The sequence below is a fragment of the Ruditapes philippinarum genome, unplaced genomic scaffold (genome assembly GCF_026571515.1).
Source record: "Ruditapes philippinarum isolate M1 unplaced genomic scaffold, ASM2657151v2 ctg9427_1_1_1_1, whole genome shotgun sequence".
Taxonomy (NCBI): Eukaryota; Metazoa; Mollusca; class Bivalvia; order Venerida; family Veneridae; genus Ruditapes; species Ruditapes philippinarum.
This window is the reverse complement of record NW_026853301.1, coordinates 1-9,323: the sequence shown is the minus strand read 5'-3', so window position 1 is coordinate 9,323 and position 9,323 is coordinate 1. Positions and strand designations below refer to the sequence as shown.

Genomic DNA, 9,323 nt, shown 5'->3' with positions numbered 1-9,323 from the left:
TAGGTTTGGTCGTTATCATTAATTATTATATGACCTAAAAATAGCTGTAATCTCATTGGTTAAAACAGTTGTCAACAATACTTTTTATAAAATCATATTCACTGGGTGTAGTATCATATTCACTGGCTGAATTGGATTTTCACAGTCTTAAAATAGATTGAGACTCATATTCAATGACCATATATCGTAGATTGTTAATTACGCATGCTTATTAAAAAATATTGTTGCGTTTTGTTCTTTATGGCATATTTCTCGATTAAAGTATCATTACTTTATTTTTTATAGTTAAAAGTTACACCGCAATGATGATTATAAACTTGTAGGCGAAGCGTTCGCGAAGTTGTTGCACGCCTGACACTTGCGTCTTTTTCCCGCGCTTCAACAAAACAGGCAAAAGTTGTACATGTATACGGTTGTACTTTTTGTGATTTTCTTAATTCGTGTAGCCGATCTATATGACAGAACAATTATTTACTAGTGAGCCATTGAACATGATGTGATATTCACCGGCAGAAAATCATATTGACCTCGGCGATATGTCATCTGCCTGTGAATATGACATATGTATATTATTCAATTATTGGTAAATCTGTGCATTGTAATTTGCTCTCAATGGCATAGTAACACTTACATAATTAGTCATTAAGATGTTTGACAGGTTATATGATCATATATAAACGGTTGTTTGTATATAAGCCGAGCCGTAAGACGAGAGTTATATTGCAAAAACACAGTTTTTATACAGTCATATAACCTGTTAAGAAACTTTATTACGAATTCATGATACTGCAAACTTTCTTTATTGCAGAAAAAAAAGAGAAATCTATTCATAAATTGACTGCAGACGTGTATACATCACGATTATCCAATGAAAAACGACGTTGCAAACGTGCAGTATCATAAAGAGCATTCTGCATTGAATTTGAACTATTGAACGAAGATCAACATAAAAGATTCTATTTGCACAAAGCCACATAAGTGCAATAACGGGTTAACTCCTATTGAAATTTATTAGCAGTTAACCGATTACTGCACTAAGGTGACGAGATGATTAACAAAGCTGAAAAATTGGACAGCTTAACCATTCACAATGTTATGTGATAAAAAATAACCGTGTTTGAAAACGAAATTTATTTTTCATTGACAATCGATGGTAATTGACAACTTTCATATATATGTTTCAGTTATACCACAGATGACTGCATTCCATATATTTCACTAATGAATGTATAACATATTTTTTTCAATAATAGAACGGCTGGTTTCATATATCTAAATATTCACAGCAGAATGATCACATATATGTCAATGATATCAAAACTGAGTAATTACATAATTAAATATTCAATAATATCAAAACTTACTGATAACATGTATTTTCATTTATATCAAATCTAAGTAAAATAACACATATTTTCAACAATACAAAAGACGACTAACTACATATATTTTTTAGATAACACAGCTTATTAATTATATATATCTTTAATAATATCAAAGCTAACTCATTAAAAATAACGGTATTTTCAAAAAATATCAGAGCTTACTGAATAGGTATATCTAAAAAATCACAGCTGATTAATATATTGAAATAATATCACGGCTTACTGATTAAATATGTGTCACAATTTATTGGTTATTTATGTTTGAATAATCTCAAAGCTAATTGATGACATACTTTTTCATTTCACACAGTTTATTTATTCTCATGGTGCACTGACATGACGCACATTTTTATATCGATGTCAATCTAATTCCCAGATCTAACTATATTTAATCGTGAGAATTCCTGACAAATATTGTTTGAATTCTGCATGTTACTTTTATAAGTTATATTATCTGCTAATTGATGACTTACTTGAGTCACGTGAGCTATCTGATGACGCACTCGAGACTCGTAGAGTTTCCCGACTTGATTTCGCGCTCTTTCGATCAGAAGGTTTTCGCTCGTTCTGTTTGTCTATTATTGTGTCGACTTTGTCCATCTGGAATGGTGACGGCGTGTTTGATCTGCTTCCAGCGCGGTTTCCTTTTGCCGACTTTTGTCTCACATCGTTTTTTGTAGATTTCATGATGAAGTTTTTGTTCATGACTTTTCTAAGTAAAATCGACACTTTTCCAATTTCAGTTTTCTCAAATTCTACGTTCGAAGGTGAAGCAAAGATTTTACGGAGGTTATTTCTATGCATATTTTGAGCATTTATCATTTCGCCGAAGTCAATTTGTCCGTTCTTGTCTTTATCAAGCCTGGTAAGTAATTGAAGTAAAACATGCTGTTTGACTTGGACCCCAACTCTCAACAGACCTTCGCATAGCTCATTAATACATATCATATCACTTTTGTTTTTATCAAGTGACTTGAAGAAGTCTATGAGACGCATATTTTGTAGGCGCATACATTCCATGAGGACTGTCAGCGGGTTGCATGATAATAAGGCGATCTCATCATCGTCTGCTGCACTTTGAGACAGCGGTGCCCTCTCTGTCTTCCACACGCTGCCATAAACAACTGTAATATCTCGTTCCTTTTTCATTTCTAAGTAGAGCTGCTCAAAGCTATCATGAACTTCCTGATTACCAAAGTCAAGCACGGATATTTTAGATGATGTATTTTCCTTTATATTTTTCAGAATCAAAAGCGCTCCCCTTGTCGTCACCTGGTTCTGGCCAATACGCAGGGTCTCGAGTGAAGAATTTTCCTGCAATCCTTTCAATATTTCGGCTATGCAATATTCGGATAATCTATTGCAAACTAAATTCAGCTCAATTAACGTTTCATTCTTCTTTAATGCCCTTGCAATACTGAAAGCTCCGTCCTGATGGAGTCCGTTCCACTCAAGATTTACCTTAAGAAGAGTATTGTTCATTTCAATAGCTTCACCGATTGCTTCTGCTCCCTTTAGTCTTATATGATTCCAACTTAAATCCAAAACCTCAAGTGAATCGTTCTTCTTCAAAGCCTCACATATTCTTCCGACTCCCTGGTCCATCAATTTATTATGCCCCAAATACAGCTCTGTTAACGAACGAGAATTTTCAATCAGCTTTTCAAAACACTCCCCATCACTCTCGACTAAAACCATTGCCTGACAAATCTAAGTATGTAATATTTCTATTTTTCATTACTGCCTCACATATGGGTCTGATACCAGCAGATTTCAAGTCATTATCAGAAATAGTAATATGTGTCAGAAAAGAGCTATTTTCTATTACTTCCGCAAAGAAGCGTGCAGGTTCAGGTCCCATACCATTTTGCCTTAAGTCAAGTTGTTCAACAAATCGATTGTTACAGAGAGCATAACATAAACACAGGCAGTCAACTTTCTGAAGATTGACATACCGACATGACAAAATTTGTTTAAGTAATCCTCTCTTGATACAAGTCAGGGGTAACAACTTATGTCGTTTGCAGGCGGTTTCGTAAACACTCACCATTTCATCTTGACTAGAACGACTATAAACCTCCTCCTCGTCATCATTATACGGATCTAAGTCATCATCAGACGACACACTCAGAGTTCGCCAAGACGAATGTAAGTTAGAGTTAGATTCGGCAGGTTCAATGTGAATTTCCGGTACTTCACACTCCTTTCGCTTCCTTTCTAAAACAACATGTTTCGTTTTACTCTGCGTTTGATTCAGTCTATATTTCGAAGCTATCACGTGAGGTCGTTCTTTACCAAAGTCCCTGTAGGCACACATTTTAACTATGATTCTTCTCTGAAATAAAAATAAAAGATCAAATTGTGCAAATTCACCATATTAGTTTGATTATGTAATAAGATAATGAGCCGCGTCATGACAAAACCAACATAGTGCGTTTGCGACCAGCATGGATCCAGACAAGCCTGTGCAGTCTGATCAGGATCAATGCTGTTCGCTGCCAGTTTCTCCACTTGTAATAGAGTTGATAAGCGAACAGCATGGATCCTGATCAGACTGCGCAGAAGCGCAGGCTGGTCTGGATCCATGCTGGTCGCAAACCCACTATGTTGGTTTTGTATGTTTGTCTTAATATTATAATCGCTGTTAACCTTTTGGTCAGCTAAAACCTCCTTCATTTAAACTCGTGTTTTTTTGTTGTTTTTTTGTTATTTTTTTTAAATCAAGACTTCGGGCAAAATAATAGACAATATCAAATTGCATATTTGTTTGATTGGGTTACAAGTCACATAGAAACTATAAATGTTATATGGCGACTATCTAGCTTTTATCGGTAGAGAAATAAGTCAGGTGCTCCTTCGTGCATTATTTTAGGGATTATCAGGCACCTGAGTTGACCATTGTTCATTATTTCGGGGTTAGGCGGGCACCAGAGTAGAACCTTCACTAACGTAGCTTTCTAAAATAAATTAAGCTTGAAACCGTATCAGTATGCGGGCTGACATTGGTGAAAGACATATGGTTTTATATTGCATGCGTACAAACAACATGCTCATTTTGACATTGTGATGTGAAATTTACACTACATGTAGTATAAGAACTCAGTATTATCACAGTTGTTTCACGAACTCTATCTCATTTAGATATTGCGAATTTTCGAATGAATGTTATTATGTTAAGTTACGATTTAATAACGACTGAGGTGTATACAATGTATATTTTTACGGAAAGTTGATTTATTGTCGATGTTTTCTTTACACTTATAATTTTTCAACAGAACAGAACATATTTTATTATTCAATATGACTAGAACATAACAGTTCATCGTCATTACACAAATGTACAGAATTCATTTAAAACAAACATACAAATTTATCATTTGGTATTATCAGTCATATACATTATTCGTATTTTTCCTTTCTGATACTACAGGATTTATTACAAAATATTACTAATCTATTAAAAGTATTTGTATTACATGTATTTAAGTGATCAATAAATTTCGCCATACAATGACGCCTATAAAAGTAACGTGGTGTATACAATTTTCTTAAGTCAGAATAAGTGGGACAAATTAAAACAAAATGGTATTCATCCTCTGTATCATTTACGTTGCAAAGTGTTATTTTCTTTCCGATCTCACAATATTTCTATGTCAACTATAAATAATATTCATTAAAAATAGTACTGATGACGCATGATTATCGCACGCGTGAATTTAAGTGCATTTTTTTCACATCAGAAATAGCTTTTTCACAAACATTTCTGAAAATCGCTCTTTCACTTTCTTGAAAAAAATCTCACTGATGCACAACATTATATTGTGTAAGTCATGCATTGATACGAAGTTCTGACAAATATGTTAGTTTGTGATGAAAACAACATTAATAACGAGCACTGGAGTATCGTAATATAAAACTGTCCCTTTTCAATTGATATTACAATTTGTTCCTTTACTGATCAAATAATTTTCATTTATCTTTAAATAATGGGCTTTATTTTGATAGAAATTGTAATATAATTATTGTCTCCCTTTGTCTATGACTTGACTTATGTACTTAAAATGTACGTATTATAAATAAATGGAACGCAAGATGTAGAATTTGATCTGAGGCCTAATTTCTGCACAATCGCAATACACAACTACAGTAATAATTACTAATTACAGTAACTTAACAGGGAAAAATAGGAAATATAAATAACAATTATTTTAATATAACCAAGAGACAACCCTTTCTTATTATATATTTATATGAATCTGTTATAAAACATCGTCTTTTTATATAATTTACTTGTATAAAAATATCAATTCTACAAATATGACATTTTTTTTCAGCTTAAATTTCTGAATATAAAGTTACCCTAGTAACAAATAACTGAAAAAAAAGGTGCAGATTTTAACTTACAATTTCTTATAGTTATAGAAGTCCACACAAATATTTCCTCTCCTTACTTTATCTACAAAAACGATTCAAATTTTTATTTTATCAAATTTTTCGTTTCAATATTGCCGAGATTAATACACGTTGTTGTAAACAAACAGGGATTATCCGGGTGACAGTTTTATTATCGTACATTATTATATCATCATATGGTCATCAAGTATAATCTTGCTTTAGTCAGACAATTAGATAACAGGGTAAACATTTCAAATAAATAAATAAAATACGTCTCTATTTATAATGTTAAGTCGTAAGTCTTAGTATGCTTTAATTACTATACATTGTTGCGATAACAAAATATTACGGTATTTTATACTATTTAGCAAATTTTATAAAGGATAATTTGCATTATTTAATTATCGGCTATTTTATTTTCACGCCATAAATAGACATTAAGGACGGCAACATCTACCTTTATCCTCCATACAAATAAAGATTTAGTCCATTTATAGACAAATCTATATGAAAACAAAAACAACACCTATATAATTTAAGCATTTAGCACATACATTGTATAAACCTATAAAAGAATGTACAAAAAGAAAATAAATATACACACTTTGATTAAGAAATTTACCGCAAAACAAAATATCGATAAATGCAACGGAAAAAGAGCTTGCAAATTTTATTCAAGCAAATGGAATATAATTAATTATATTACTGTTTTATTGGCATTTAAAGATATCATCCATATTTTTAAAAAAAAGAAAGAAAAAAGAAAAAAGAAACACGCCACATTCACCTTTACTAATTTCTGATAAGGGGAAGACGAAAAATTACAAGATTTTTCTAATTATTAAGTATTTATGCAACCGGTGTCGTAAAAATGAATACAAATGTACTAACATCCGTGTAATGTTCGACCGCAATCTAATATGTTTTCAATTCGTGTAATTATGTTCTATACATAACAATGTCACCAATGCAATCAACGTATACAGCAAAAACAACAATGACGACGACGACACAGCAACAACAACAATCAACAACAACAACAACAAACATGAGTTAATATTTAACATCTAATCTAGCCTTTGTATCGGTTACTCACGAGATGCAGACAATACCAATTCAGGGAGCGACAAAAATCTAATAAGAAATATACGAAATGTGTGAAGTTAGAAAAATAAGAAAATCTTATTGTTTATTTTATCAAGTTTTTTTTTTCCTGAGTTATTTTCAAAAACAAAATGGACATTTGCTATTTCTTGTTTTGTTTAGGAAAACACGGCAACGCACTGGGATAAAAGCCGTTAACGTCAAAAGCATCAGAATAATATCTGATAGCACCCTGTTACGGAAGTTAGACACACGTTGCATTTGAAAGATAAAACATTATAACAAGTATATACTTGTTTTCAAAATTATCCTATAGCTAATTGCAAGTCAATGGGTCATTGTTCTGTTATTATAACTTACAGAAAATCATTAATCCCCCTGAGAGATTAAAGTTTTCTTTGTGTTAAAATATGACAAGTAATACCGACAGATATAGTCTAACACCGGACAGATTGGAAAAAAAACGTTAAGCAAATATTTATGACATCAGTTTCATCGGAAATTATATGTAAAAATTATAAATTTTCTTTTATTTGAAAACTTGAAATATTTACTAACTTTTTGTATGAAATTCTCTCATCTGTTGATAGAGCGCTTTTGTACTTGGACCTACATTAAAACTTTCTTTGTTTCTTATCCCACTTTGTTGCTATATATAGGGTAGGTAGGGTAGGTAGGGAGGTAAAAATAAATATTTTTTAATGAACGTTTTTTTAATTTTTTTTTGTAACTGAATAAAATTGATTTTGAAAAAAGGCATACCATTATTCTCTTAAAGTACCAAATTTCAAAGTTTTTTTTAAACATGTATTCTAATACTTAAACACGAAACTGATAAAGATGTGATTCACATTGACACACTCTGTTTCCATGTAAAATAAAGAAAATATTTTTGTTTGGCAATTAAATAGTTATTGGGTAGCAGTGATACTAGCGGGTAGGTAGTCGGTAGAGAAACACACATTTTTTTTTTTATTTACGGCCTTGTATCACTGTACCACATTGAGAGGTACGTAGACACATGGGTACATTGACTCGTACAGGGCTGAAAACAATATATACTACTAAATAAAAAAGGCATTCGCATTTTTAAAATCGCTTTAAAGAAAAAGAGACGACATTTTAAACACATTAGAGTTTTGTTCAGTCATTATAAATGGAAAAATTATAAAAAAAATATGTTTGGGATTTTTACCTTAAAATGAGAATTGGCGAGAGAAAAAAACATAGCGGACAAAATACATGCACGAGTATATGTTATGGCACAAACTAACGGTAGGAGATAACGACAAAAAAGGCTTCTTAAGTAATATACTTCTGATATATCAACAATCAGTACTTAACATTATAAGACATTGTTTCACTGTTGAAATCATCGAGAGAATCATTTTGAAATGCAAGTGTATTTTTAAGGATATTCTTTCAAGCAGTTTTCGTATTAAGACACGATTATTTGGTATTTTTTCTTTTCGTTTAATATTGTATATATACTATAGCAAATGAGAAAATATGATATAATCTTATTTTGTGAATGAAAGAATAACAAAAATCTTAAGGGTTACAACTTTATCAATTTCAACTTATCATTTAAACAATTCATTCCAGAACTTACTAACGAACAAACGAACGGACGGACGGACGAACAGATGAACGAACGAACGAACGAACGAACCAACCAACCAGCCAACCAACTAACTAACTACCTACCTAGCAACTATCTAGATAATTAAACGAACGAATGAATGAATGAATGAATGAATGCATGCATACGTGCAAGCATGCATGCATGAATGAATGAATGAATGAATTGATGAATGAATGAATGAATGCATGATTGAATGAATAAATGAATGAATGAATGAATGAATGAATGAATGAATGAATGAATGAATGAATGAACAGACAGACGATGGATGAGGAAATGGAGGAAGGAACAAAGAAACAAAATGAAAGAAAAAAGAAAGTTTGGACGAACAAACAAACGAACAAAGAAGCAAACGAAAGAATGAATGAATGTATGAATGAATAAATAAATAAATAAATAAATAAATAAATAAATAATATTAAAAAGAAAATACCTTACGGTATTACTCTGGTGAATTCAAGATACATATTTAACACATTTTTACTAGACAACGCTTTTTTATTATTTACAATCTAGTGTTTACTTCATTGTTTGATATCAAAATTGCATTGATGTTTTTATTCTTATGTCTCGACCAAATGATAAAACGAAACACCATAAAATCCATGTCTGGGCCAAACTCCGTAACCAAGAGACCATAAAAGATCAGACGCAACCAAAATATTACAAGTATTTCGACTCCGAAAGACGTCGTATATCATTTATATAATTTACATATAAATCAGCTCGGAATTCTGTAAAAAACATTATTACAGAAAATTTTTTACAGTAAAGACGCAAGATCCAAGATTTTT

General features: G+C 31.6%; 1 pseudogene; it reads right to left on the bottom strand.

The window, feature by feature from the left end:
- Positions 1 to 854: 854 nt before the first annotated feature.
- LOC132736426 (leucine-rich repeat-containing protein 74A-like) lies at positions 855 to 5,927 on the bottom strand (annotated as a pseudogene).
- Positions 5,928 to 9,323: the final 3,396 nt, after the last annotated feature.